Genomic DNA, 8,223 nt, shown 5'->3' on the forward strand with positions numbered 1-8,223 from the left:
GTTGTCTAATTTGTTACTATACCTAAGCCTACATTTTTACAAAATTATTTATATGTGGCTCATAGATCGTATCGCAGCACTTTCCTGGTGAAGTGATCACTAGAGACACTAAAACAACAATAACTTTTACGAACGCTGCTGATGTACTGTGATGGATACTGTACTGGATTTCTGCTAACTGCTAGGCCTCTGCTACAGTGTGTGAATAAAGTCAATCTGGGAACACAGACATACTGTATCTTGTGTGTATATTATATGCACGCCACAGGAGAAGTCAGATGGTACTCAAGCAGAACAGCGCCATTCTTTAATTCATTAGCGCTGGTCAGGACCTCAGGGGACTGTTGGTTTTGGCAAGTAGAGCACACAGTATGCTTCACGTATGTGATCCGAGCGCTTTGGTTATGCTGCATAAGCTGGATAATCATGCGTGTGCCATCTAACCACTGCTCGTAGCTTGATCTTGCAGAAAGATTTATGGAAAATCTAAGATTTGTTCACAAAACTTTAAGATTAACTTGCTGAAAAGTGTATCACCAACATTCCAGGCAACATAAGATGTTATCTGTCCAGTTATAACACCCTAAAGTTTGTAATAACTCAAATGGTCACATCGCAGGAACACATAAGTGGGATCATGGTAACAGGTACTATTTGTTCTCTAAAGTATACTTTGTAAATCTAAACTTAATTAATTAAATCAGTGACAGTGAATTTCTCCATTGCAAAATACTAGTAGTATATTTTCTCTATAAACCAACACTTTCCAACTGGGTATATGGGTTCCTCCATATAAAATAGAGCAAGGACATTACAAGGTGAAAACCATCTCAACACTCGACTGCACATCCACAACAGTCAAATCAATTCTGGGACAGCCGGGAAAGGACCTGTCAAAGGACACAATCTATGATGAATGAGGAATATTGTAACTGGCATTGTGTAAAACCTCAAAACCCCATTGAAAAAGACAATGAAAAGGAAAATAGAAATGGGGAGAGGCAAAGAGCATAACAAAGATGCCCCAGAGAAAGATTACACTGCCTCAGACACACTGTTGTCGCCGCCTTGCCAACTCACACACACTGCAGCGTAGCGAATGATTAAACTCCCTCACATCGCCTATTTTAGGAAAAGAGAGTGTATGGATTACAGTTCTCTAAATAAATTCAGTGTGACTGAACACATCCTATTAAACTTGGCTGAAAATGTGCCGGGGAGTGCATGGCACAAGTAAGACTATTTTCTTAAAATACCTGCTGGGACTTAACAGTCCATCATTAGATCAAAGTCCATTAACAGATTGCATCTAAAGGATATATCAGCACTGTGAATGCAATGCTGTTTGATCAAGATTATTCTCTGAATCATGGCACAGCTCATGCTGTGATTCCAGCCAACCTTGTTCTGACCAACAAACAAATCCTTTGAAAATACTAGTGTTGGGTTCAAGTCCGAATCTTTAAACAATCAAGTCTGAGTTCAAAAGGGGCCGAGTCAGACTCAAGACTGAGTCTGAATTAATCTGTTCAAGAATCTGAATAAAAAAAATCTGAATTGAAAACAGCAAGCATTGCCCAGCAGCCATATTACCCTGTAGCACAAGACTGGTTGCCAACTGAAGCTAAGCAGTGTTGAGCCTGGCCAGTACATGGATGGGAGACATCCTTGGGAAAACTAATGTTGCTGCTGGAAGAGGTATTAGGGAGGCCAGCAGGCAGTGCTCACCCTGCAGTCTGTGTGGGTCCTAATGCCCCAGTATAATGACAGGGACACTATACTGTAAAAAGCAACTGTCCTTAGAAAAAGATTTTAAACTGAGGTCCTGACTCTCTGTGGTAATTAAAAATCCCAGGGCACTTCTTGTAAAGAGTAGGGGTGTAACCCTGGTGTCCTTTTCAAATTCCCTCCATTGGCCCTTCTCAATCATGGACTCCTAATAATCCCTGGCCATTAATTGGCTCTATAACTCTACTCTTTCCTCTCCACCAATAGCTGGTGTGTGGTGAGCATACTGGTGCACAACTGATGTTGTCGCTGCACACTGGTGGTGGTTGAGGAGAGTCTCCTGTTCACAGTGTAAAGAGCTTTGAGTATATTGTCAGAAAAAGTGCTATATAAATGTAACATTCATTTATTCTTTCAACCATAAACTCAACATCAATATTGTAAGCTTATGGGTGAAATACATTTTATTTATTAATTAAATACATTTAATACATTTTGAGAGCAGCACTGCAGCTCACTCCTGACTGAGGAGAGGAAGAATTACACAGCTCACAGTCCAGATGCACTCTAAACTTTCCAAACAGCTTCAGGTGATGTAGATCGCAAAGTATGAAAGAATTATAATGAAAAAATACAAAGTAAGTAAATACAGAAGCACTCTCATTGTGGAATAGGTGGAACAGGATCATCTTTAATAGGAAACAACCAGACGTTACATCTTAAATGCAGTTATATTTAATGCGTTATAGATTTATTAAAGTTCAAATAATAAGGTAGCAGATCATGTAAATAACTACAAACTCCAAAACTGGCATTTCTCTGTGCAGTCAGCATCTCTTCTATGAGTTTCGAATTGCGAATGTCCCAATCTGAGGGGGGGGAGACTGAAACTGCACCCGGTTGATGCACACTCTGTCATGGGACGTTTGTCCCTCGAGCGTGCAGGCTTACTGCAGCTAGATTATAATGTATTGGTTCACGACTTATTGAATCATAATATATGTCACTGTGCATTTCTTATTGTGAAAAAAATTGGCAATACGCAGCTTTATTAATACGAGAGTTTGTTTTTTTGTGAGTTAAAGATGGATGGAAGTGAAAAGAAAGGTGAGAGATGGAAGTCTTTGCCCCATTATGCACTGCAACAAAATTATACATTGATTTGTTTTGGGGTTTTTTGGCTTGTTTTCCAATATAAATATGTAAAACTCTTTTAAAATAACATACATTTTTTAGCAACTATACTGCAGAAGAAAAATTTGTTATCTGAGAATGTGTTTTATTTCAGTAAATAACTTAAATTCAGTGAATGTCTTTTAGAGGTATTTTTAAAAGATTATTTTTTTCCTCTTTGTTGTTAGTAAGCACATTTAATACAACATTTTAAGTCGGGACACAAGCAGAATAATCAGTTAAGAGCTAATGATTAATCATTGCAATAATCTTTAAATTAATTGATTGTCAGTTGCAGTCCTATACTACAATAGAACTTAAAAGGGCATTTTGTTCCTATGGTAACTTTTCCATGATGTGGTTGACTTTTCTATGGAATTGCCCAAAATATGCAGAATACGAATTTGTGATTTTCTATTATATACAGTACAAACGTCAAATGTGAGTACTGTTGTTTCGAACTGCAAATAAAGTCCAAACATTTTTTAGAAGTACAAATTAATATTTTTTCACATCAATCATCATGCTGATTGTGTGTGTATATATATATATATATATATATATATATATATATATATATATATATATATATATATATATATACACACACAGGGTTGGGGAGTAACGGAATACATGTAACGGGATTACGTATTTAAAATACAAAATATAATTAAATGTATTCCACAAGTTACAATTTAAATCATTAGTAAATAGAAAAGTTACATTCAAAATAACCGAAGAGATTACTTTGCATTTTATTGTCATTTGTTTCATTTAATATTTTGTCCTTTCAGATGGAAAACATTTATACATATAAATGATGCAATCCAAAGTGCATTTGAACAGCAGTGAAACACTTTCTTATGAGGTGTTACATTCATACGAGCAGACAGAGAAGTGCGTTTGAAGTAAGTTTGGAGCAGAAGAAATTATGTAAATTGTGAGCTTAATGCTATTTCTAGCCATTTTATATGCACATATTACTAGGCACGATCATATTTTTTTTATCAAGAAAATTCACGTTAGATTATAATTTCTTTTTTCTTGAAAGACCTTTGATATTAGGGCAAAAATCGTATTCTTGATCATTATTCTTTTTTTTTTTTTTCTGTAAAAATATCTAAAAATCCTTAAAACAAGATAAATTAGATTGATCTTGTTTTAGAAACAACACTGCATAAGATATTTAGGTTTTTCAGATAATGTATTTTTAACATGTGTACTGACAGAGTTTTTTTTATAGTCAAAACAAGTGAAAAAAAATCTACCAGTGCTGAAGAAGTAATCCAAAGTATTTAGAATACATTACTGACCTTGAGCAATCACATACATACAAAAAGGTGCATCTCAAAAAAAAAATATATCATGGACATTTTTTACAAAAGGAGCCCCAACCAAGTATTAAGAGCATAAATTAAGATTGAGATTTCTGCATTGTAAATTCTTTATTCTAATATTTTGAGATACTGGATATTTGATTTGCATGAGCTGTAAGCCATAATCTACAAGATTACAACAACAAAAAATAAAGGCTTGAAATATTTCACATTATGTGTAATGAATCTAGAATATATGAAAGTTCCACTTTTTGAATTAAATTATGGAGATTTATTTTTTTACTTTTCCAGGATATTCTAATTTGTTGAGATGCACCTGTGTGTGTGTGTGTGTGTGTGTGTGTGTGTGTGTGTGTGCATATACATACACATACATGCACACACACACACACAGGTGCATCTCAACAAATTTGAATATCCTGGAAAAGTAAAACAAATGTCTCTATAATTTTATTCAAAAAGTGGAACTTTCATATATTCTAGATTCATTACACATAATGTGAAATATTTCATATATATATATATATATATATATATATATATATATATATATATATATATATATTCAATAGGATTTTTTTTTACTGTTTTGAAAGACACTATAGATTCTTTTTTGTAATCTAATGTGGCTTTCAGCTATGAATACTGAGAAAAGATGCATTTATTACCATAACCAAATTTGTTATGGGAATAAATACTAGGTGTAAACTATGTTTCTGAAACGGCATGCTTCAGTTTTAGAAAGCCTGTTGTTCACTGTTGTTTTCAGACCCAATTTAAGGATCAAGTATCATAATGTTGTGCACATGCAGTGTTTTCAGCAGATTCGTTCGATGTGAATTGCCAAGGAGCCAAGAAAAGGCATTTTACACATCATAAAGAATTGTTGGTATCATTATTAACCCGCTTTGTATGATCGATGTCTTTTCCAATGAAATTGAGACAGTTTAAGGGTGGTAACATGTTAACGACATTGGTTTGAATGGGAACTGGCGATTACACTTGTTATACATGAGTAATACATCGCATGTGGAAGTTTTTTATTTGCAACATTAAATCATCATAGGCTTATGTGACGGCCCAGGTTGAGTCCGCACAAGAGCGGTAATGTTGCGTCATCGCTCCCACGCACACATTCATTTACACAGACATTAATTTATTCATTTAAGAATCCTTAAGTTTCTTTCCTTATTTTGTCATTCACATTTATTTGTTTAGTATAATGGGACAATAACTACACGGAACAAACAACATCCATTAATTCTTTATTGTTAAGTTTACATTTACAACACATTTTTATTTACTTTGTTACTGATTTGAAGTGCACGCAAATTAGTTACATTGTATCTGTCACTTATATTTGTCTCTATTTTGAGTTTAAGTTTACCGGTGACCTTCAGGCATGGTCCACTGCAGCCGTATCCTGGCGTGGGAAAGCGACGGCCGTATCCTGGCGCGATGAGAATTAGAGTCCGGGCAGGAACGGAGATTTAAGGGTTATTAGTTCCGCCCGGACATACCATTGCTGGGAGTGGTCCGGGGAGGAAGGAATGTTAATATCTTTTATTAATTGATTTCTTTAGTTGTACGTTTGTGGTATTTGACTGCATTTTGCTTGCTTAATTTTATTTATTATATATTTCTATTTTTGTCCTGATTTTGATTTATGTAAGGTTGTATGTTGAATGAGTAGTTAAATTGTTTTCCCTCTTAATTTGTAATGGGCCCATCCTTTCCTTTATAAGCTGTTGCTTTGTTCATTTCAGAGGTCAGCTTTAGTTTGTTTGGTTTGTTTGTTTAATTGTTTCCTGATTTCATTTTCTGTTTGTTTATTTTATTTATTTTTGTTGTAAGAAGTTTATGAGTTGTAAAGTTGTCTTTCCTTTTTGGGTTCAAATAAACCCCATTTTTTTCATTACAAAGCTGGTGTTCCTTGTTCCTGACTTGTCGGTCCTTCACATATGGTGGCAGCGGTGGGATGCTTCAGTCGGTCAAGGACACTAAGCAGTATTTGTTTTCTGCCCCTCGTGGCTGTTTTTTTTCCCCCTGTTATTATGAGTCGTACTTTGAAGAAAGGTGTGCCTAAAGCTCCTCCCTTGCAGCAAGAGGAAGAAAGGGGTCAGGAGGATCAGGCCATTGTAGAAGGTGCTGAAGGAGGCGAGGCAACAGGAGACAGAGAAGTTTCGGTGACTGAGTTGGCAAATCTGCTTCGAGTCCACATGGCCAGGGCGGAAGACTGGGAGACTGCAAGACAGCAGGAGCAGGTGGATCAGGAGCGACGGTTTAAGGCTCTCCAGCACCAGTTCGGTCTTTTGCAAATGGAGGTCCAAGCACGCACCTCTCCTGATCCTCACTTACCTGATGTTAACCGGGAGTTCCAGGGAAGGCCCGATGTGGATCGTTTAGATTCAGATGGAAACTCTGTGGCTTCAGTTCATCAGCAGAGTTTTGTTCAAGTTGGGAACAATGTAGGCCCACCATTATCTCAGATGCCTCGATTGGAGAAACTGAGTGACACTGATGTAGAACACTTTCTTGTTACTTTTGAACGGATTGCTGTTGCTTGTAGGTGGACTAAAACCGATTGGGTTTGGCATTTAATCCCTTTGCTGACTGGTAAAGCAAGAGCAGCCTACATCCTTATGGACGTGAACGAGTCTACTGACTATGACAAAGTGAAGTGTGCCATTTTAAAGAAATATGATGTCAATGTTGAAACTTACCGACAAAAGTTCCGTTCCTTATTAGTGGATCCCACAGAGAGTCCAATAGAACTGTATAACCGGCTCAAGGAACTCTTTGGAAAGTGGATCCAGCCTCAGAGGAAGCGAGTGGAGGTGGTGAGTGAAATCATCATCCTGGAGCAATATCTTAGAATGCTGTCCCCTGAACTCCAGGTGTGGGTTCGAGAGAGAGATCCCAGCACCGCAGCGGAAGCAGCGTCTCTGGCGGATGTGTTTGTTGCAGCTAGAGGAAAGAGTAAGCCGTGGGCTTGGAAACCTGTTAATGATCGCCATTCTCTCGACCTGCCTCATTTTCAGCAAAGGAAGGTGGAGGGGTCTGGTAAGCTCTACATGGGGAAACCTACTTCAGCCAAATTAAATTTTGCTCCTAAACGACCTCCCATATGTTACCTGTGTGGTCAAGAAGGGCACACTAAACCCAATTGTCCAAAACTCTCCGCTCAGCTTACCCAGCTATGTTTTGTACCAAGGAGGGAGGTAACTAAACCCTCAAGCTCTTTGAGAACTACTAATGTGGAGATAAATGGTGAGAAATTGACTGCTTTGATTGACACTGCCAGTGATCAGACTCTGGTTAGAAGAAAGTTCATATCACCCTCTTTGATCAGCACAGTCAACAAATTGCCTATTTGCTGTGTACATGGAGATGAGAGATTGTTACCTACCGCCAGTGTCTATGTCAAGATAGAAGAACAGACTTCTCTGGTGAAGGTGGGGGTGGCTGATAACTTGTCTTTTCCTGTGATTCTGGGTTGAGATATACCAGTGCTGTTGGAGTTGTTGCACCCGATGCGACAGTGTCACGTGGTGGTGACCAGAGCAAAGGCGAACCAGTCAGAGGGGATTGAACACACACTAAGTACTTTACCTTTCTTCAATGCAGAGATTGAGACCGTGGTGTCGAAGAGGAGGAAGACGAGAAGAGGAAAAAGACAAGAGAAGGTAAAATATGCTGCTCGTACAGTGTCTGAAAATATGGCCTGTGACTTGCCTGTGAACGTCCAGATGCCCACCAACATCGTTCAGATGCAGCAGGAAGATGCTAGTCTCACGGAGTGCTTTGCTAGAGCTGCAGAGGTAAGAGAGAAGTCTCTAGATGACAGTACAGCCAGATATGTGATAACGAAGGGAATACTCTATCGGAAGATCGGGGTCCAGAAACAACTTGTGGTTCCACAGTGTGTTCGAGAGATGGTGTTACATCTGAGTCACTCGATTCATTGGGCTGGCCACCTGGGGAA

This window comes from Xyrauchen texanus, chromosome 19 (assembly GCF_025860055.1).
Source record: "Xyrauchen texanus isolate HMW12.3.18 chromosome 19, RBS_HiC_50CHRs, whole genome shotgun sequence".
NCBI lineage: Eukaryota > Metazoa > Chordata > Actinopteri > Cypriniformes > Catostomidae > Xyrauchen > Xyrauchen texanus.